Source organism: Carcharhinus amblyrhynchos, chromosome 5, assembly GCF_965287045.1.
Source record: "Carcharhinus amblyrhynchos chromosome 5, sCarAmb.v2.hapA, whole genome shotgun sequence".
Taxonomy (NCBI): domain Eukaryota; kingdom Metazoa; phylum Chordata; class Chondrichthyes; order Carcharhiniformes; family Carcharhinidae; genus Carcharhinus; species Carcharhinus amblyrhynchos.
In genome coordinates, this window is record NC_137328.1 from 42,840,733 (window position 1) to 42,864,598 (window position 23,866).

General features: G+C 43.2%; 1 protein-coding gene across 1 annotated transcript in view; it reads left to right on the top strand.

The window, feature by feature from the left end:
* The window catches only part of LOC145342994 (zinc finger protein GLIS3-like), a 593,605-nt gene that overhangs the window by 62,808 nt on the left and 506,931 nt on the right, over positions 1-23,866 (top strand). The gene's annotated exons all lie outside the window — the stretch shown is intronic.

Below are 23,866 nucleotides of genomic sequence, written 5' to 3' on the forward strand. Positions count from 1 at the left end.
TTTCAAGTGCTGTGTTTCAGATTCTTCTATGTGAAAAGAAAGTTCTCCTAACTTCCCTTTTAGTTTCTTCCCAAATTTTTTTTAATCTACCTGGAGCCCACTTGCCAGAGTGGAATGTTTGTCCTTTCTTGCTCCACCAAAACGCTTCATAATTTTGAATTCCTCAATTCGGGTTCCTCTCACATTTTTCTGCTCTGTGAAGAATAGTCCCAACTTTTCCAATCTCTTTGCAGAACTGAAGTCCCTCATCCATACTACAAACCTCACTATTTATTGTGTTGTCAAATTTTTGTACTCCCTACAAACTATTCCCGACATTAAATCCAGATTACTTAACTATAACATGAATAGCAATGGTCTTCACAACAGCCCAGGAACCAGAGAGTGTATCCTTCTCTTCAGTCAGAGAAAAATCCATTCACCACTACTCTCTGCCTCTGAGTCAATTATCTGCCCAAGTTACCACTACCCCTTTAATTCTTTAATTGTCCTAATTTCTGAATAGGTCTGGTGTGTGGCATTTTATTAAATGCTTTTTAAAGTTTCAATTATACAACTCATACAGCACTAGTACCAACAAGAATCACCTTGGGATGATTTCACTCTGATTCTGGTTCAGTTGAAATCCCAGGACACACAGGAACAGCTCCACAAATATAAATTTAGTTTTGTTTGTTTTGCACCTACAGAAACTAAATTATTTAAGAGGGAGTTTTCAGTGCTGACAAATGATTATAGAAATGAGCACTTCATTTTTGCTTCGGAACTCCATTCTCCAGCCAGGATCATTTGGCTTTTGTTTGTGCTATTTTCTCTTCTCATTGCGCCTCGCCTCTGTCCAAACATTCTCTATTCAAGTGCTAATAGAAAGAAGCTTGTGTTTTCTACTTCTTCAAAGTCTAGTCATCGCAATATCAGTAATGATTTTCTTCTAGAGTAATGTTATTGCCAGAAGCGGGTTGGAGCAGTTTCCACCTGCTGCCCTGAACTTGTCATGACTCTGACCTTGCCCCTACTTTGAAGTTAATTGTGTATACCGGGTGGTCTTGCAGTGGTGATTTCCTCTACAGAGGGAGCTCACCACCACGCAAATCTCAGGATTCACGAACAATCAAGCCCTGGGCATTTTCAGAGTTCATTTTCTTGTTGTTATAGTCTTGTAATTGACAGCAGGAGCTATATATTCTTACCACAATTGATACAGAACCAGAACAAATATCATGTTTCCTATTTTCTGGGGATCTATAGAAAAACTGGTCTTCTTCCACAGTGAAGTGAAGGTGCCTATGTTTTTGCATCTGTAGGCAGAGTAATAAGCACTGATAGTGGTAAATTTCAATAAGATTATGCCAAAAGCTACTGCTTATTACTTAATGGTTCTATCACCTTCATTTATTTATAATGGTTTCACTACCTCATATGACCCCAAGAAGAAGACCTACATCATCCCTAATGTCAATCTTGCATTCAAAAGGATTAGCTTCCCCTCACATACCAAATGTTTATTTTTCTTTCTCAAGTACTTGTTACTCTTAATAAAACTCATCTAAAATTGCTCCCAGATCCACGAAGATCATTCTCGTCCCTCATTTATGTTTGGAGACCGAATACCAGGGAAAAAAATGTTATCACTTGATAATCAATTATTTCCAGTCCAACTTATACCTCTTAGGTTCTTAAATTTTTGTGGAATTCTTTAGTCTGGCTTGTTTAGTTGGATGGGTTGGCTTACAGGGACAAATCAGATGATTTTTGATCAGAACATGGCTGGTGACCCATATGTGGACGAGAAACCCAGAGGAAGAAGTGAATGCTTCGAAGAGACAGAAGTTTTACTTTCTAATGGGCATGCAAGACACTCATTTGTAATCCCTACACTGAAATGGAGTTTGAGGTTTGCTGGGTGAGAACACACACACCAAAAATCATGATGACTATGCATTATATGGAGGTTAATGTATTTTTGCAATTTCTGACTGATTTCTCTCTGCTGGTATTTAGATTTCCACTAGCTTTTGTGCTTATTGATTTAGTTTTAGTTGCCTGCTAGCAGCACCCCAATGGGAATCCATCTATCTAAGCTTTCAGAAAAACAATGAGAAAAAACAGAGGAAAAGCAAACAGGTTAGGCTCCAGAAGAGGTATGTGCACATATACCACACATCCACATCTGCAGAGCGGGGGATACATAACTTGTTCTGGCAAATGATCTGAATTTAAACTGCAGGCAGAGTGGAAAATATTATTCCCTTGATCCTACAGAATTCTTAAACCCAAGCTTGAACCAGAGGTCCTCATCTTCATTTTGGTTTGTTGATTTAAAAAAAGATATAAAATGAAAAATGAGGGCCCGTTCGCTCCTGATTTCAGATTCCTGTTGGATTTACAGAGGAGTGTGGATCTGTCTGCTCATCGAGATGCTCATGACAGTGTTCAGCAATAATAATTCTGACTCAGTCATAGCCGACAGTTCACACAGAGCAACACTTTGGTTTTCAAACAGCACTGCGACACATACACCAAGGCATATGGACTTTGTCATCTGTTATTCATATGTGTCTGCATGTGGTCCATAAGCCAATGGCCCAAAAACCAGAGACCCAAAATGTGCAGTGGACATAGTCCAGCTGTACAAACTTACTGGTGCAAATCCCAGCTAGAGGAGTTGGATTTGCACCAGTAAATAGATACAAGTTGAGGAAATTGTTGCATCACAACATCAGCAATGTGCTTTAATTTTGATTTCCAGCTTTTGGGCTTGAGCTCATTGAAAAACCTGAACTTAAAAGAGATGGCATAATTCTGTAATATATTTCTTGTGTCAAATGTTTCTCACAATAATAACCAGTATAACAAGAACGTAAATTGATTAAGTACTTAGGAGCCTTGGAAGGATGTAGTTTAATGCCAATACAGGTCTGATATGTTCATTATTCTTCCATCTAAGTCGATGAATTTCCAGTTCTCCTTCCACCTGCCGTTGTGAATGGGCATGCAATTTTAGTGATTAATTCTTTCAAATGGCCTGGTTGCACCCCCAGCACCACTCCATCCCCTGGCAAAGTGTAACAAATGCTGCCAAGTCTTGTATGTTTTATTATCAAACATCTGACCTTATGATGCCATATCTCAGAACTTTGCCAAATATTTCAGAAACATTGGATTCCATTTTGTTTTAGGCCTGAAATTTTGCTTCATAGTTTGGTAGGCAAAGATGGGGCAACCCCCTCACTCTGCAAATAAAACTTGGGAGAAGTTTCCTCAATCCATTGGGTTTTCATTATAGAGGAGTGTGGGTACTAACTGGAGTCAGACCCACCGATCCTGGAAACAATGCAAAGCTAACTACATGGGCTGTTGAGTGCAGATGTGGGCTGTTTAAAAGGACCATCTCACTGCATTGGGACTTTTCCCCAGTTGTAATAGTAATAGTGCAACCAAAAAACAAGTCTCACCACCTCCACCCCTCCCCAACCATTCCCCATGGCTATAAAATCTTCATGTCAACACATGGTTCATTCCCCTGGCCCTTTATAGCCTTTTTGTCAGTTTAGTTCCACCTTGCACCAACCCAGGCCCTGACCTATGACCCTTTGCTCTTACACCTTCTGCGTCACCTCACCCAGCATCTGCCATGATGAGATGAAATAAAATAAAGCTCTATTTCAGATTGCACTATATTACAGACCTTACCATATTAAAAAGAACACTTGTGCTGATGAGACACATTGATAAATGCAGTGATTCAATACACTTAAATCACTTCAAGTATTAAATCCAGTATCGAAACAAACATTTGTACTTATAGCCCCAAAATCATTATAACTATTTAGAGTTGTCAATCATATTATGAACTCAACTCCCCAGCCCCATGATATTGATAGGTTTAGGGAGCAGTTGAAGATAAATAATATTATAATGATAGTACTCAGACTTATGAACACCAACATCTATTAAATTTGCAAATACTCATTTCTTTATTCAATTACAGGATGGCTTATTTTTGCAAAATCTAAAGAGCAGTAAATTTGAATGGCTTGACAGTTCCACAGATCTTATTAACTTTTTACACAAATTGTTATCTACTGATAACAATCCCAAAGGGGATACTTGACCTCTCTATATAACTCTCATGGGTTTAAACCTTTCAATCAATTTCATAACTCTGACAAGTCATGTTTCAGAAAGCTTGGTGATCAAATTGCTTCAGTTTGAAGGCATATGCCCTATTAAATGTGTAGATGTTATGTTTATCTTCACTACATGAAGGGCGCAGAGAGGGGAAAGAGCACATAAGTGTGCCTAGAATGTAGAAAAGAAAAGAAAGAGAGCATGGATGCTTTGGAGTGTGCGCAAAGAAGGTTTACCAGGATATTGCCTAGTCTGGAGGGTTTTGGGTGTGAGAAGAGGTTGAAGAAACTCCAATGGTTTCTCTGGAAAGATGGAAACTGAAGGGCGACCTGATAGAAGTCTACAAAATTATAAGAGGCATAGATAGGGTGGATAGTCAAAGGTGGAAGAGTCAACTACAAGAGAGCACAGGTTTAAAGTGAGAGGTGCTAAGTTTAGGGAAAATTTTTCACGCAGAGGGTGGTGAGTGCCTGGAATGCATTGCCAATGGAGTGGAGAGTGTAGGCACATTAGCAAAGTTCAGGTGTCTCTTGATAGATACATGAATGGGAGGGAAAGAAAGGGATAGAAACTGCGCATAGGTGCAGGTTTAGTCAGCCAAAAGGCCTGTTCCTGTATTGTATTGTTCTTTGTTTTTTGTTCTTTATAACTGTAATGATACTGCAGCAATTGGTAGACAGGTAAAGATATAACAGAGATTGGAAGTTTAGAGGATAAAACGAAGATCTTTTCATTCGGTCCAGTTGGTTGTATTTCTGAGATTTTAGCATTGGTGCAGTCATGAACTGTTCAGGACATACAAATTCTTTAGTATGAAGTGAGATAGTGAGTTCCAATGGGGCCAGGGCCAGTTTCAACAAAGGACATGGTATTAGGTGCATTGAGATTAGGTGCATTAACCCAAATAGGCGCAGGACTGTGGTGACTAGGGGAATTTCACAGTAACTTCCTTGCAGTGTTAACGTAAGCCTTACTTATGACTAATAAATAAACCTCGTGCGATGAGGGGGTCAACTTTGTCACGAGGAAAGGTGGGTGCAAGTGATAACATTGCACCTGGTTTTACATCAGGGGGATGTTTTGGTTATAATTTAATAGCACATAATCTTTCTTCTGCACTCAGATGAATTCTCTACCTGTTGTGAAAGAGCTTTCTGAACAGTAAGGCCACTAAGTGACCAATGATGCTGAAGTAGCTCTTTTAGGTGAACAGTGCACAGGGTGGCACTGAAGAATTCAGGGCTGGCAGTGGGGAAAGCTGCAATAAGTTAAAAAGGAATAGGTAAAGAACAAACTACCACTGTTTGAGATTCGGGAACCATGGTCAACAGGCACATTTAGAATTTTTGCCCCACCTTGCTCCAACCAAAGGTCAGATGATGCATGGGGAGCCAGTAGCAAAGTGATATTGTCACTGGATTATAATACAGAGATGCAGGAACCAGGGTTCAAATCCCACCATGGCAGATGGTGAAATTTGAATTCAATAAAGAAATCTGGAATTAGAAGCCGAGCAAAACCATTGTCGATTGTAGTTAAAAACCAACTGGTTTACTCATGTCCTTCGAGGGAGGAAATCTGCTGTCATTACCTGGTCTGTGACTACATGTGATTCCGGATCCTCACCAATGTGGTTGACTCTTCAATGCCCTCTGAAATGGAAGACAGTTAGGGATTTCAATAAATGCTGGTCCGGCCAGCAATGCCCACATCCTGTAAATTATTATTTTTTTTAAATCCTCAATTCCAGGAAATGTGTGGGGTTACAGAGATGGAGTGGGATTGTTGTCAGTACAGGCTTGATGGGCCAAATAACCTCCTTCCGCACTGTGGGATTCTACGGTTTGAGGATTAAAAAAGGAAGTACCAAATTTCTTGAAGTCTTGAATGGAAATATTGTCAATAAATATTGATTATTTAATACTTATTATTTATGTCTTATTTCCATTTAAGCTTTGAAATGCTAGTAAAACCAGTGATTCCATTGGATAGAATGATCCATGTCTATAGTGTGTTAATTTCCATACGAAACTATTGTAAGTTACATGTAAATAGTTTAAATTCAAAGAAACATTCCAACAAATATGCATTAGCAGCATTTGCAGAACATTATTTTCTACATCAGTGCTGTTATAAGACCAAAATTTCATGACAGAATGTGGGGAAAGGGCAAGATACACTTGCCAGGATTTCTGCAGATGAGCTCACCAATGTTCACATTGTTGAACGATTCCTCAGTTCCCATTCTGTCAGAAGGCACTAGCTCACACCTGGCACTCCCAGCCGGAGATCCAGTTTGACTGGTGTTGTTGGGGAGGAGTTGGGTACCTCCTGGAAAAGAGGAAGTAACTGCTCATTGAGGGCTTTGTTGTAATGGAGTTGCTTTTAAATACATGTTCCCTTCAGATTTCAAAGCCATTCCCCCAACCTGGATCAAAGTGCATCCATCCACTTTTAGCTGGCCTTCAGCACATGTGCAAGGGCAGGTGTACCTCACTGATCCTACACACCACATACCACTGAAGGCTGGGAGTGCAGAAACTAACCACATAAGGAGACCCCCTTTTAGCCATGCTAATGGTTTTGATGGTCAAGAGAAGGCACCAATCCACCAGATCATTTGGAAACCCTGATGTTAGGCTGGATCCTGGCCTAAACAGGTTAGAGTCTATTTTCAAGTTTCTTCAACACTTGTAAGAACCATAGAATCCCTAAAGTGCAGAAGGAGGGCCATTCAGCCCATGCAATCTGAACCGACTCTCCAAACAGCAGCCCCGCCCCCTGCAATGCCTTATCCCCATAACCCCGCACATTTACCATGATAACTCCACCAAACCTACACATCTTTGGACAGTGAGGGACTATTTACCATGGCCAATCCCCTGAACCTGCCATCTTTGGACTTCCGCCCACTGAAGTTATGCAAGAGTGTGCCAGAAAGGACTAAACTTTCAACCCCATTGAAGTGAGTTCATGATGACTCATTAACATATTTTAACTGCACACCCGTATTCCAGCTTTAAGTTTGCAATACAAACCTTGATGAATGTACCAAAGGAATGGGCAGATTAGTGTGATCTGTGAATAATCTGAAATATTTACAATTTTCTTTCTTTGAGGAGTCCTCAAATGTGTTAATTCTCATTCCTGCCACTTATCTTTTGAAGCTCTACACATTTGCCTCTATGCCAAGTACTGATGCCTTTCGAGATTCACCCAATTGTTTCATGACCAAAAACATTGTGAATCATTTCTTCTGAGTGGAAATGATTCATTGTGTACACTCCTCAGAGGTCTTTTACTTTATTCTTTACGTCAGTAAAGTCACTGTTCACTCGAGCTGAACAGAACTTGCTATGGTTTAACACATACTGAGGAACATGGTTTTATAGGTTTTAACGTCTTTTACAATTCACCTCTGGAGAGGCCATTTTAAAGTCAGTTTAGCTGCCTTATAAAATCTGCAATCTATTTTCTAGGCAGTTACATTTCCACTAGACTTTGTGACTGTTTGCGGACACCTAGGTTACAAATATTCTATGGCTGGGATCTGCCTGGTCTGCTGAGACTGGATTTGGCAATGGGGTGGGGCGGGGAATATAAAACGTAGTGGGGATGAGTTTGACTGCAAGTCTGACTCTGCGATGTCACTTTTGGATTGTACGATATGTGTATTCTTGCTAAGATATGGTGGAGCATCAATTAAAGTTGCAGTGTTTTTAGAATTTTATAAATAGCGCACAAGAACCACAGAGCTTCAGAACCACACCTGGCTAAAGGACGTAGCAAGGAGATAGGAGTTTATTTTTGTCTCAGTCAGCCAGTCATCCAGTGAGCCAGTGTGTGGTTGAAGGGAATGCAGGACATTGTTTGGCTTTGATAGCAGTGAATTGTTCTCTGCAAGAATAATTCACTCCCCCACCTTTTCCCTGAAGCCCTGCAAATCTTTCCTTTTCAGATTCAATTCCCTTTTAAAAGCTGCCATCGAATCTGCCTCCGCCACCTTCTCAGACAGTGCATTCCAGATACTTACCACTTGCTGCATGTGTGGAATCTCACAGGCTGCAGCCTATCTGTGCACCAAGGAGGTAACCAATGCCCTGTTCAAGGGCACGGTGGCTATTTCTATTGCACCACTGACAATCAGGCAGAAATATCCATCAACTTTACACCATCGCTAGATTCTTCCAGATGGACAATGTGATCAATTGCAAACATGTGGCCATCAAGACTCCCATGGACCATCCTGTAAACTTCATGAATAGGAAGGGTTTCCATTCAATCAATGTACAAGTGGTTCACAAGCACTGCAAGCACTTTTGGACACCTCTGCATCTTCAGGGATGGATTCCTCCTGCCTCTGAGGAACCTATGCATTGCAATAAGAAGTACAAAATCTGGCACAAGTCCATCTGAGTGACCATCTAGCAGGCTGTTTGGCTGCTGAGGATGAAATCCTGGTGCCTGGGTCAATCTGGGGCTCAGTGTGTCTCAGTGAAGTTCATGAGAATCATTGAGGTCTGCCTTGCTCTTCACAAGTTTGCTTTGCACAATGAGGATATCATCAATTGCCACTTCTTATCCAAGGACTGGGTGTGGACAAGACTGCTGAACAGGTGGCACAGAATGAGGAATCCCTTATATCAGAAACAAAAGAAAATGAGAGGTGGACAAGGGTGGTTCAGGGCAAACTCATACAGAACTATTTCTTATGACCTAGTGCTATATGCAGATCTGCGGTGACCTCCATCATCTCTCACTCCACCACCTTCTGTCCAGGTTAGATCATAAGAACTCGGAGCAGGTGTAGGACATTTGGCCCTTCAAATCTGCTCCACCATTCAATAAGATCATGGCTGCTTTTTTTTGTGGATTCAGTTTCACTTACCCATCCGATCATCATAGCCCTTAACTCCATTACTGTTCAAAAATCTATCCATCTCTGACTTAAAAACATTCAATGAGGTAGCCTCGACTGCTTCACTGGGCAGGGAATTCCATAGATTCACAACCCTTTGGGTGAAGAAGTACCTTCTCAACTCAATCTGCTCCCTCTTATTTTGAGACTATGCCCCCTAGTTCTGGTTCAGAGCATGCAATAACAAAACTGAGGAGCTGACTAGACCCGGCCCACTCCAGCACAGCCCATTAAAGGAGGAACAATGTAGATGGCATCTATCAGGGTGGCAAGATTGGAAGGGATGACCAATAGTAGTAATTCTAACATTTATTGAGTGACACAACATAAAGAAGTTTCAACCCCAAGTACAACTACCTGCTCAGAAAGGACAGAAGGACAGTAGGACAGTAGGACTAGGGGGCACAGCCTCAAGATAAAGGGGGGGCGGTTTAGAACGGAGTTGAGGAGGAACTTCTTCACTCAAAGGGTGGTGAATCTCTGGAATTCTCTGCCCGTTGAAGTGGTGGAGGCTGCCTCGCTAAATGTTTTTAAGGCACGGGTTGATGGGTTTTTGATAAGAGAGGGGATTAAGGGTTATGGGGAGAGGGCGGGAATGTGGAGCTGAGCCACAACAGATCAGCCATGATCTTATTGAATGGCGGGGCAGGCTCGAGGGGCCAGATGGCCTACTCCTGCTCCTATTTCTTATGTTCTTATGTTCTCTTCCTAACTTGCTCCTATGAGGTGTCATGCCTGGGCTACAACTGAGGTGGGTGCAGATTACTGACCTTGCTGCTTCATGGTCTGAGATGACCTTGGTGACCATCCTCATACTGCCTGAGGCCTATAGGTCCCAACATGCTAGAAAACTTCTGCATAGACGCAGGACATGCTATCTTCATGGCAATTGCAGGCACTGGGGTCGCCGGTAGAGGGTCTGAGGAGCACTATGCACATTTGGAACACCCTAAGAGGAGAATTCAGATGCAAAAAGCAAAAAGCTCCTCCTCGCTTACAAAGTGCACATACCTTCCTGCTCATCTGAGAAAGACAAGGAACTGGGGAGATTCCAGATGCTTTGTCCCATTCTTGTTGCTTTTGCTGCACACAGCTCATGGCCAAGGTGACGGTGTGCAGATCTGTGTGCATCTCCACCAGCTATTGAGTGGGCTGCTAGAGTGCCCACGAGGGTTGGCGACTTCTGGATGGAGAAAGCCACACATGCACAGGCATGAATGGATTCCCTTATCTGTGCATGAGTGTGCATTGCTCCTCCACTTTGCTGCAATTCCAGCAGGCGCTGTGTTACCAACAGGCCCATCACCAGCCTGAGGCTCTGTGTGGGCCTAGCCTCCTGCAGTCATACCACTAATAGCTGCTCTGGCATGTCTGTGATGAACTCAACATGTTGTGACCTTGAAATTTAATCACAAAGAACATGAGAGTAGCTATGCTGGTGGATGGTGCAGAGGAATGACGTAATGCTCCAACATCTGAGAATCCCCCCCTCCTCCGAGGTGAATGGATGGCTCTCAGTCTCTCCAGCTACATATTTTTCAGGCTTCCTGAGACCAGCACAAGTGATTACAGACATTTTGAGGTTAAAGGCTTCTCATCTGCTCATCCCAACAATGCCGGATGCGAGGCTCGAGTGGTGGACACATGAACACTAGACCTCTTGTGGCCCAGAAGCATCCTTGTGCCCCTGAACTCATTCACTCTCTCTCTCTCTGTGATGCTACTCTTGTTTTTCTAACATCAATTTGTGGCTGTCCTGCAAATCTACTGGTTCGAGGGCCACTGCCTCTGCTGGGCTCAGGATACAGTAAGAAGTCTCTCAACACCAGGCTCACAACCTTCCACACACCTGACGAAGGAACACCATTTCCGAAAGCTTGTGAGATTACTGTCAAATAAACGAGTTGGACTCCAACCTGGTGTTGTGAGACTTCTTACTGTGTTTACCCCAGTCCAATGCCGGCATCTCTACTTCAGGGCTCAGGATACACAGTCTGGGAGGTCTCCACCGGCCTTGACCATTTCTCAGTTCTCAGGATCTCATTTCAGTAAGGCAATAAGCAATTTTAAAACCAATTGCCAAGATTTTGAACTTCAGTGACAGCTCTAAGTGGACATAAGTGGATCGACTTTGGGGCAGCATGGTGGCACAATGGGTTAGCACTGCTGCCTCTCAGCACCAGAGATCTGAGTTCAATTTGGGCCTCGGGTCACTGTGTCTGTGTGGAGTTTGCACAACCTCCTCATGTCTTCATGGGTTTCCTCCAAGTGCTCTGGTTTCCTCCCACAGTCCAAAGTGTGCAAATTAGGTAGATTGGCCATGCAAAATTGCCCTTAGTGTCAGGGGACTAACAGTGTAAATATGTGGGTTTATGGGATAGGGCCTGGGTGGGATTGTAGTTGGTGCAGGCTCAATGGGCCACATGGCCTCTTTTTGCACTGTAGGGTTTTATGATTCTATGAAGATCAATGGCAGGTTGGAACAATAGAAGTTTGTTTGCAACACTTTCATAAATTTGTTTGTTCTAGTCTGAATATTACAATTTGGACTTTACTGTTAATAATGCAAAAGATTTATAATTGTACACTCATTAAAAGCAATTGAAATTTATTTCATTCTGCAAGTCATGTGTTAGTTCTGCACTTAAGTGCATTTTTCCATTCTTTTACATGTTTTTTTTTTTCTTGATGCTTCATCCCAATGTTTCAAATTAATATTTTTAAAGAAATAAATATCAACTGCCAAACACACTTTCAGATCAGAATCTCAGGGCACAGGCCAGAAGGGGAAGGAGCTCTGGGGGTCACCAAGCTTTAAGGGATGGTACCCTACCCCATCAGAAGGGGGCTTTTAATGGGGTATCCACCTTCACCCCATGCCCCATTCTGAGAGTAAGTGATCGCCCCAGAGGATGGAGTCCACTCTGGGCAGAATCACCCAGCAGCCATGTAACTAAGTTAATAAAGATTGAAGCATGGTACCAAGGCAGCCTGGGGCTGCAGATCCTTGTACCAAATATTTATCAATAAATATCTTTGAATATTTTGACTTCAGACTAAAGAAGTCTAATGACAATGCCTGGAGTGCCCTTACATTGTACCCAAATTGAACCAGATGGCATGGCAAGCCTCAGGCAGGGCATGGAGCCGATCCTGAGGTGGGCTTCGGCAGGACAGGCACATGCCCTGAGCTTCCTGCTCCTCCTCAATCTATGTAAAGGAAAAAAAACATGTTTTGTTTCGAGATTCCCTTCAGGAGAACTGCTTAAGCTATTAAATGTGTTGCCCATTTACACCTGAAAATTACATTCAGGATTTGAAATTAGCACACAGCCCCAAATTACAGAGTTCAACCTCTTGCCTGTTTCTGCTGATTGGGTTGCTCGCCCATTTATAGGTCTAGCTGAAAGTTTTAACAGACAGTGCTCGAGTGTGAATGGGGGAAAGGAGGTTCCCAATTCCACACTACCATCCTAAATCCCAGTTACTGATTGCCAGCTTTTTCTGTGCTAAACATGTGGCCAGCAGCTGAAAATTGCTCTCCTCGTATGCAGTCGGACAAATTGACATTACTTGTCTCACCTTGTTAATTTAAATATTATCCATGTGTGAAAAGTTTTCACCTGTCATGATTAATTGTCTTGTTTTTTTTTGCTCCGGGCACCAGAAGTGTCAGTGATGATAGCATGCTGTGATGTTGGCAGCGTGTTGTTCCTTCTCTTTTCAAAGTCACTGTTTTATTGTAATTGTCACTATTTTACAAAACAGAGCATTTATCATTTGTGGATGTGAAAATGTCAATTCCTCAGTAGCAGGGTTAACTGAGTCATTGCCAGTAACAGGAACAGTCTGATCCCCTTTAGCTATACAGGATCCCCATAGAGTCACTATTTGGGTTTTGTGTGCCGCGAAACAAACAGGGAACATCTTACAAGCGTAGCACAAGCACATTCCTGTCCAAATCTGTTTCAATAAAATGTCTTGTGACAAAAGCAAATGTGTTCTCCTTTCACTGTGCAAGATAATAGAAATTGACATAGAAACTTCACCTTCTCTGAAAATATTTCAAGTATGCCACCTTATCCTTGTGATGCCACCAGATGTTAAAGCCTGCAAATTAAGCAATTTAGAATCTTACAGTGCAGAATGAAGCTATTTGGCCCATCGAGTCTGCACCAACCAAAATCCCATCCAGTCCCCATCTCCGTAAGTCCATGCATTTACTCTGCTAATCCCCCTGACACTACTTAATGTGGGAAGCCCATTAACAATCATGATGGACATAGACATGTGCAAAGCTAATGTCAATTGCAATCACAGGTCAGGGATGTTAACTTCTCCAAGGCTAATCTGTTGCAGTTAAGGTTTTCCCTCTTTCCAATCACCCATTAAAGGACCCCGCAACATTTACTGAGAAACAGCATGCCATATTTTAACAGAATCCACCAAACAACCCACCCATTAAGGTAAATGAAGTTTGAATGACAATCTGTACTATGGGCGCTCCAGTTCAATGATTAGCCTGTTTTATTAGATGTAGCAAGCTACTCATGGCACCTCATGTGAAAGGAAACACAACCATCAGTCTCCAAAAGAGCCTGCAGGGTCTAGGTAAAGACATAATATCACATCAACAAAGTCTCACTGGATAATGAAAACAAATTTTATAATCTTCAGACTTCTGTCTTTCCATTTGAAATCTATTTTCTGTCTGACAGATTAAATGCTAGGTTATTTTATATTTTGGTGCAGTTTTCTGATTATAATTAATGTTTCTCTTTGAAGTAGTGGATCCACAGCTGTTCTTTTACACAAAAACTGGCAGTCTGGTACTTTTGTATTTATTCTGTTTTAATATCTTCTGTCTAAAGTAATCTTCAGTACCCTGTTTTAAGTTTCAAACTAAACATTTTGAACAATTTAGTTCATTCTTCTTGTGGTGGTCTGCGGTTTCGACTATCAGGAAAGCTGTAATAGGTAAGGGCTTTTTCTCTCAGGCTGACTGCTGACTTAAGAGAGGCCTTTAAAACTTTGAAGGGGTTTAATAAGGTAGATGCAGAGAGGAAGTTTCCACTTGTGGAGACATCCAAATCAAAATAGTAAGTATAAAATAGTCATTAAATCTGGAAAGGATTTTAGAAGTAGCTTAGCCAGTCAGTGGTGAGAGTGCAGAACTTGCTATTACATGGAGTTGTGAAGTTGAATTGCATAGATGCATTTAAGTATTTTGAGTGGCATGGTTTGCACTGATACCTCACAGCACCAGGGACCTGAATTCGTTTTCCGGCTTGGGTCACTGTTTGTCTGGAATTTGCATGTTCTCCCTGTGTCTGCGTGGGTTTCCTCCCACAGGCTGAAAGATGTGCGGGTTAGGTGGACAGGCCATGCTAAATTGCCCCTTAGTGTCAGGGAGACTAGCTAGGGTAAATGCAGGGGGTTATGGGGGTGGGATTGTAGTCAGTGCAGACTTGATGGGCCGAATGGCCGCCTTCTGCACTGTAGGTTTCTATGATTGTATGAGAGCTTGGTAGCATTACTGTCCAGCATCATCAAATAAATACACAGATTGATCACAATGAAGATTTGGGAAAATTTATGGTTTTCGCTCTATCGGGAACAAGTGTTCCTGTACATTTAATGTGACTTTGGACATTATGTATCATAAGGAAGAGATTTATAGTTTTATTACACTTTATGCTTTCATTATGCATAAAATATTAATCAGCTGGAAGAAGCTTTCAACAAGCACAGATCTCAGAAATCACTGATTTTCCATTTATAAAGAATAAATAATGAACTATTGGGAAAGTTAGATAAGTGCAGAAAAAGAAAGGAATAGGAAGATTCGCTGATGGGAATAGATCATGTTGAGTGGGGGGGAGATGCATTGACAGCATAAGTACCAGTGTCGAGCAGTTGGGAAGAACTGTCTGACTATTCTGTCCTCTGTAAAGGTTAGGATTGAAGAGGCAAAGCTCCAAGAAAATGAATGGAAACTGAAGTTATGTATTACAAAAATATTAAACAAATTCAGGATAAAATATTACAATCCAATTTACTACTTTAATAGAAACAAAATATCTTTAATCTCTTGTTGCACCACCAGGAAGCAAGAAATACTTTTCACAGCACTTGCTGGCAAACCTATTACAGTTGTTCAGTGACTTCAGCTCGAAACCATGGTCTGAATTTTATGCTCTCCTGTTGACGGGTTTGGAGGTGTGGGGAGGGGTGAGCCTGAAGTGATGGGTTTCGTGCCCACTCCAACCTTTGCAATTTTATTTAGAAAATAGGAGCAGGAGGAGGCCAATTGGCCCTTCGAGCCTGCTCAGCCATTCATTGTGATTGTGGCTTGTCATCCAACTCAATACCCTAATCCTGCCTTCCTTCCATATCCTCTGATCTCCTTCACCTCAAGTGCTATATCTAATGGCTTCTCGAAAGTATTCAATGTTTTGGCCTCCAACTACTTTCAGTGGTAGTGAATTCCAGAGGCTGACAGGTGAATAGATTTCTCCTCATCTCTGTCCTAAAAGATCTACCATGTATTCTTAATCTGCAACCCCCACTATCGGGAAAGTTCTTCTTGCATCTATCTCTCACACTGGGGCTGGCAAGACCTCTCCTATCCTCCCCACTCCAAGACCCCAAAAGCTTACCTGGTCCTGGAATCCCAGGACTGAGACTCTGGGGACTGCATTCAGTACCAGCCGTGTCCACTGTAGCTTCTGGTTCTGCAGGGTCCAGAGAGCTGCCGACCAATCCGATTAACTGGCAGCTGTCTATTGTGGAACTTCCTCTGGAGTGAGGGGCAGAAACCTGCCTGCCCCAATTAACACTTATTTGGGCAGGAGATAGCTGCAAGGCAGAGAGTGTCGTTCGGGAATGTGTTACGCATTAATTCTTCAGATGGTGGGACAGAAAACTCAGCCATTCTAAAAATCCTGGCCCATATACTTTCTCAGGAGTGACTTTATTTTCACTATGATTTGTCATCAGCTTGAAAGATGATTATGCTGGGAAAAAGTAAAACAATATCTTCAATAACTTAATAACCATGATTGGTCACAATTTGTGACCATTCTTTCCATGGAGTATTCTCAATTACAACACCTTTTCACAATGAAAAAGATAAATGTAAACCCCAGAATTTTTGTAGGGCATTCTATCAATGCTAGACTACTAGCATCTGGACAGGATTAGACCCTGTTTCAAATTCTGGAGCTGAGATTATATGTACGTAGGACGCAAGTTGCCAGATCCTGCAACTGAACACTCATGGTATCTGCTCAGACATCACTCCTGAAAATCTGAGTTGTGCCATGGCGCTTGTAATTCTTGGAGTAGAGGCCTAAAGGATTGTTGTGGGAAAATCACCACTTGGAGTCAGATCTGAGATTCAAAACACAGTTTTATTAGACAAAGCTTTGGGAGAAGTGCTGGGCTCTCTGCCGTGCATACAGTCACCTTCTCAACTATATCCTGCTTTATCTCAAGGTAAGGTTCCTCAGGTCTGATCTATTTCCTGCAGTAATTTAGACACTAATAGGTTTTAACTCGCTGCGCAATGTCTGTGCCCAAGTTAGCACGTCTTAATGTCTTTTCCCAGAGTCCATATTGTGCCAGGTAACCATCTTTGTATGCTTTAATTTTGATTTTACTCCAACAACTCCCCCTTTTGGTCAGGATTATGATTTAATAATCCGATGGACCAACAATAACAGCATTGTGGGTCTGGCAATTGATATGCCTGACCCGCAATCAACAGGTCACGCATTCACAGGTAGATGTCCACCTTCTCATCCTTTCCTTCATTGGCGCTGTCCTCGGTGTCTTTGGGAGTTCCCATCAGGTGTTTTACTTCGGTGGTCACACTGGCCCCTGGCACAACCTGAGTCATCATGACTTTACAGCAGACATTAAGACACCCGACAATTAGGCAACAGACAATTATTATTGTAACGAGAATAATTAGTCCATGCGTTAAATAGAATTCCCAGGATCCCCCAATGGCCGTTCGAGCCAGCTATTCCCCTTCTCGGGGCTTTGTCTAAAGTCATCGAACTGCTTTCTTATGTCATTAATGACTTGGGTGATTATTGTAGGATTCATCTGTAACATGTGTTATACATTTGTCTCCTATTATTGTATATACTGTCCCGCGTTGGGCTAACTGATAGTCTACAGCATAACAGGTCTGCTGTGCTTATAATCTTAATTGTGCCAATTTTTGGTTGGCGGCCTTCAGTGCCCTGGACGCACTATTTCCCAGGATGGTTAATCCACAGATAACAGAGTTTCTATTTTTGGCACTAATTAATCCTGCTGCTCCCCCCAGAAACAGGGCTCCAACAAACCCGTAGCCGAGTGACGATCCCAGTGTGACCGGGATCTCCCAATCGGCACAGAATTCCTTGCTGATGGCCCGGGTCACTATCTTTCTCCAGATATACCCCTTTTGAGGGCATGGAACAGTGAGTGGTCCTATTGTTCCTACTGCAAAAAGGGGCAGGAGGGTTGGTGTTGTTGAAGGTGCCACTAAGGAGGAGCACAAATCCCTTCTTGGCTCGGTAGCATTTAATATTCTGTACGAACTGTATACTCTGCCCATTGCTCGGTTCACTTGACTGTCTGTCCGATCCTACTAATTGGTAAGTGAGAAACGGGTATGTCCATTCGTCTGAGTTGATATGAGTCCCATTGCACTGACCACAAATGAGTTGCCTCCCCATGGTTACCTTCAGGCATCTTTGCTCGTTACAGATACAAGTAACTGATCTCTGTTTACCCGACAGTGCTGACGGGTGCACTGTGTTTGTATACAGGAAACATTCTTGGGGACCAAGGCATGTGCACATCCCCGTCCCTGCCCCAAGAAGCAAAGCGGGTAGCTTGCATCATCTGAGCTTACTCTTCCTCTAACTCCCCGCACACAGGATCTGCAGAGTTTATTAGTTCCACACATCTTCCCTGTATACCCCTTTTATATTTGCCTGTTTTTCCTATTACAAGCTGCATCCGAGGTATTTGTCCTATATAAGTCATGGAGGGTCCACCCAGGGGTGGCCACAAATAGGACCTCTACAGGTTGGGCTAGCGGGTAACACACGGTTCGATTGCCGTGTAAATGTACATGAGCCTTGTACAATAAGTTAACCTCTAGCCCTGTCAATCTGACAATCGCAACAACATAGAGTAATGCAATTATGTATGCGATCTTAGACATGTTCGCAACAGTTAAGTATCAATCTTATCACTCTGTTAACAATTTTCCAAAGGCTGTATTGCCAATCCAAACGCGCAGTTAATCTTGCTTGTAGTAGTTACCTGTTTTGGGGAAAGCACTCCGGTCACTTTAATATCACCCATTCATTTCTTTGTGTAATTTCAGCTGGGTCCAATGTTTTCCTATACCTTTCCCCCTTATGTCTAGACAGGCACAGGTATCTCCACTAATCATGACCTCGTATGGTCCATTCCATTTTGGTACAAACCCTGGTTTGTTAGGTAATGTTTTTACCGTGACGCGACTTCCCACTGTTGGGACGTCAGGAAGCATTTCAAGCTCCCTCTGTGCATTTCTTTCTTCCTGATTATCCTTTACTAATTTACGCGTCCCTTTTATTTGGGTGCTTGGTTCCAAAACATATTGTTTAATTTTGTCTTTTAGTGGACCAACATCGGCCCCACCTGTTACGATGCTTTCTGGAAATTGCATTGCCCTTCCTGTCATCAGTACATGAGGGGTTAATCCAGTTGTCTGGTTTGTGGTGGCTCTTAACCTCATTAATATAGTGGATAATACTTCTGTCCACGTTTTTCCTGAAGTTTGCATGCCCTTTGTCAGGGCATTCTTAAGGGTTCTGTTCATGGGTTCTACCATTCCAGAACTCTGCGAGTGGTGATGTGGAATTTTTGTTTTATTCCCATCAGTTGGCACAATGTTTTTACCACCTTCCTGGTGAAGCGCACCCCCTGATCCCTATCAATTTATTTGGGTATTTCCCGTCTAGGGACTACCTCCTCCGCCAATATTCTAGCCACCGTGGTAGCAGTACAATTTCTAGTAAGGAATGCTTCTATCCACCTGGTAAACTGGTCTATAATGACCAGACAATAGGTTTTACCGTGAGATTGTGGTAGTGGCCCTGTGAAATCTATTTGCAGATGTTCCCAGGGTCCCTTTGATCGGGGCTGGTGTCCCATCTTAATTTTTATGGGTCGACCAGCGTTGTATTGCGCGCATGTCACGCATCAGTGACAATGTCGGACTATGTCCCTTCCCACCACCATTATTTTCCTATACTAGTTGCTGTGGCCTCTCTTCCCGCATGTGAGAGTCCATGGTGTAGTTCCAAGAGGGTGTTTTGTATGCACTCCAGTGCCATTACCTTGTCATTTCATCTCCAAATGTTATCAGTCTCTCTGCTCGCACCCTGTGCTTCCCACTTACCCTTTTCCTCTGTTGACGTATCCTCCTGTAAGCTCCAAATCTCTATTTCATCTCCTGTCTGGCCAGTTACTGCCTCTTGCTCTAACACTAACTGCGCTGCTCTCTCTGTGGCTTGGTTCTCTTTCTAATTTAACCAATCTTCGTTATCCCTTTCTGGTTCCTTCTGATGCGCCTTAATTTTTATTACTGCCGTTTCTCAGGGTTTTTCACTGGCTTTTAGTAACATCTTGATCCTTTGTTGGTATTTAATAGAAGTTCCTCCCTTGGTTACAAACCCCCTTCTACCCCATGCTGTCATATATTTGTGTATTACCCCGAATGCATACCTACAAAGAACAACCCAGCGTGGGAAACAGGCCCTTCGGCCCAATGAGCCCGCGCCACCACATCCTCCTACACCTACCCTGCCCTGCGTGTCTTCGAGTGGAACCCCTAACTTAGCCAGATTCAGGGGAGAATAGTGTCAATTTGGTACACCAGTCAGCCTAAGAGCACATCTTTGGGGTGTGGGAGGAAACCGGAGCGCCCGGAGGAAACCCACGCAACCACAGGGAGAATGCGCAAACTCCCACAGACATAGGCCCAAATCCATGTATCTGCACAGCTAGCAGTGCTAGTCACCGAGCTGTTGCGGCGCCCGTCTACCGGTCCAGGATCAAGCACACACACCGACACGAAGTACTAGGCCACTCCCGGAACCTCCAAGAGCAGCCCACGCACGACCTACCGTGTGCATGCCCCTTGTTTGACAACAAGGTGGACCTCCACCTGCGGAACAAAAAGACAAAAACGTTAACATATAAGTCTGCATTTCCGGTGTCTCCCGAGGCTCTGACCCTATTTAATACCCCCTACTATAACCCTCCATCCTTGTTTCGCTCATGTGTCTATCTAAGTAAACCTTAAACAAGTCCAACGTTCCTGCCTCCACCACCCTACTCGGTAGCGCGTTCCGTACCCCCACGACCCTCTGCCTGAAGAACCTTCCTCTCACATCCAAATTATACTTCTCCCCCCTCACCCTTAGATCATGCCCTCTCGTATTTGTACCCAGTCTAGGGAGCAGTCTCTCACTATTAACTCTATCTATTCCCTTCAGTATCTTATATACCTCTATCATGTCTCCCCTCAATCTCCGTCTTTCCAAGGAGAAAAGTCCCAGTTTCTCCAACCTTTCCTCGTAACTCAGTCCTTCCATGCCAGGCAACATCCTGGTAAACCTCCTCTGCACCCTCTCCAGAGTCTCCACGTCCTTCCGGTAGTAAGGTGACCAGAACTGGACGCAGTACTCCAAATGCAGTCTAACCAACGTTCTGTACAACTGAAGCACTAGACGGCAGCTCCTATACTCTATACCCCTTCCTATAAAGGCTAGTATTCCATAAGCTTTCCTCACAACCTTCTCCACTTGTGTCGCAACCTTCATAGACTTGTGAACCTGCACTCCCAGGCCCCTCTGTATTTCTATACTCCTAATCGGTCTCCCTTTTATCACGTAGCTCCTCTCTGCATTATTCCTTCCAAAATGCATCACCTCGCATTTGTCAGGATACTATTGGCATATATGTTTACTGTCTTTCCTTCGGACAATTCTAGTGCCTCTGAGTGCTACTAGTTCTGCCACCTACGCAGATAGACCTCCATCAATTCTTACTGACTTTACCGTTTCTAATTTGTCATTTACTACTGCCCACCCTGGGGTGATCCTCCCATGTAGTTATGTGAGCCTTATACAAAAAGGGTCTCCTCAGCTGTTCCTAAAGCTACATCCTTTACCCTACCTTCTTCTACATCCATATCTGCGACTCCAGAGTTATGTGGTTCTCCTGTATTCAAAATTCCTTCTGGGTTATCTCCTGTGCCCCTTACTATTCTAACTGATTTGCTGGGAGGTAGGAGGAGGGCTTCCCAGTTAGCCTTTCTCATGTTTGAGATGGACCGTAACTTTCCTCTATTTAGCATTTCCACCAAGGTGTGTTTGGATAAGGTTCCTGTCATTACTATAGGTTCGCTAACCTTTACGGCCCAGGCAGCACAATCTAAGGCGGCTATGCACCTTAGCAGTCCAGTTACTATTGGCCCTTCTGCTGTTGAATAGTAGCCTATGAGTCTCTGTTTATTGGCATGACCTTGCGTTACGACTGCAGGGTAGAACCCCCCCCCTTCATTACTGCAGTGTAAGTGGAAATCTTTATCGGAATCTGCTCATCCCAGTCCCCGGGCTGATATCAGTTCTGCCTTTAACTTATTATAGTCCTCTTCATGCTCAGGTTCCCCCATTCTACGGAGTTTAAAGCTGGTTTTCCCCCTTTGACTAGTCTCTGTATAGGCTCTGCCAATTTCGTGAATTCTGGGAGAAAACTTCAGCTATAGTTAAACATTCCCAGCATCTTCCTGACTCCCCTTATGGTGACTGGCTGCAGCATTTGTTGTACCGCCTTCTTTCAGTCTGTTGGCATTTCTTTAAACCCTTGTGAGACTAAGTGTCCCAGGTACAGGACTTGTGCTTTCCTGATTTGTGTGTTTCTGGGGCTCACCTTTTAACCTTGCGATTTTTCAGTTCATTCAACACTAGGTATAGTGCTTCCTGATGTCCTGACTTAGATTCTGAAGCTATTAATATATCATCCACGTATTGTAGAATTGTGCTACCCTCTGGTAGTTCTACCCTGTTCAGGATGTCACTCATTACTCGATGGAAGATAGTAGGGCTATTCTGGAATCCCTGTGGTAGGCGAGTCCAAATGTACTGTTTGCCTCCCACTGTAAATGCGAATTTGTCTTGGGATTTGGGATCCAAAGTAGAGACCAGAATCCATTGGTTATATCCAATATGGCAAAGATTTTATGTTCCAGAGTCAATCCATTCAGAATTATTGAGGGGCTTGCTACAATAGGGTGCAATTTGGATGTGATGTTATTGAGGCCGGTAAAGTCTATCGTGAGCCTGTAACTTCCATTGGGTTTGCTCACTGGCCAGGTTGGGGAGTTAGTGGTACTCGCAGTTTCCCCTCAGGATTCCTTTCTCCACTAACCCTTTAACCCGTTCTACTACAGCTGCCTTTGCTTCCGATTTTATCGGGTATTGTCGATGGGGCTTATGCTCTGGTCCGGGCAGCTTTTATCAAGTCAGTTTTGGTTAGGCCAGTGTCTAATTTTGTTTTGGCCCATACCCTGGGAATGGAGGCACAGATATCTCCAAACCCCTCTGTTTCTCGTCACCAGTCTCTGGTGGTGGCTGTGGCCATCTTGATAGTTTCGAGGTAACTTGTGAGCTTTTCTATTCCTGTTTTACGGCCATCCCATTTTGACCAGATTAATTCTCCCTTCCCACAGCCAATCAAAATGACATGCTCCTTCATTAAATCATTTCCTATTATTGTACCCTCACTATTTTTACATACATAGAATCTCATAAGTATATACAAATTATTTATTTCTGCTAACATGGTCTCATTCAGGTAAGTGGGTGTTTTGTTCCCTCCTATCCATGTTAAATAAATCATCTTACTTGTAGTGGGTAAGTGAAGGTCAGTGACAGATATGGATGCTCCTGTGTCCACCAACATCTCACATTACTTGCCCCCTACTAGTGCAGACACATAGATCCTTCCCTCCTTCTTATCCTTGTGAATGGGGGCTGCAGGCCCTCAGTCTTGCTGACCTTGGAGGTTCCTTGGTTCCTCCGATTCTGCTGTGGACATGGATCGGGGTGGGGGTTTCCCATATTTGTCCCAACATATTGCTTCCGGGTATCTACTTTTATTACAGTAATTACAATGTCTCCCACTGTTTTCAAATTTGTTTCCTTTCCTTGGGACCCAGCACTCCTTTGCAAAGTGCCCTTGTCGGCCGCAATTGTGATAGATCAGTTGGGGCTTAGTTCTGCTCCCGCTACCATAGGCAGCTACACTTTCCTGTCTTATCCTCGTCTGAGATTTCTCTCCCTGCCCCCTGTACGTCACTAGCCCATTCCACTAGTTCATCATAATCCTGGGACATGATCACTCCCATTTTTAGGATGGTTTGGCAAGCGCTGGAGAGCCCATCCTTGAATGCCTGGATGAAAGCTCGATTCCCACTGCCTCGGTTTCCCTGCCCTGAGCATTCCTGGTATACTTGGAAAAACCGTTCCCCATATTGAGAAGCTCCTTCCCCCTTTTGTTGCTTGGTCGTTGTGATTCTGCTCCAATTAGTAGGAGCATTTGTTCTAGCGCTTCCCCATCCTGTAGAGGGGTGGTTGGTCCCTGTTGTGTGGACTCATAAGAGAGCAAAGGAAGAGTTTCCCTTCCTTATTGATTGTCCTCTAATACTCAATTCCTTTTCTCCAATTCCCTTACCCTGGATTCTAATTTTTTTAATCT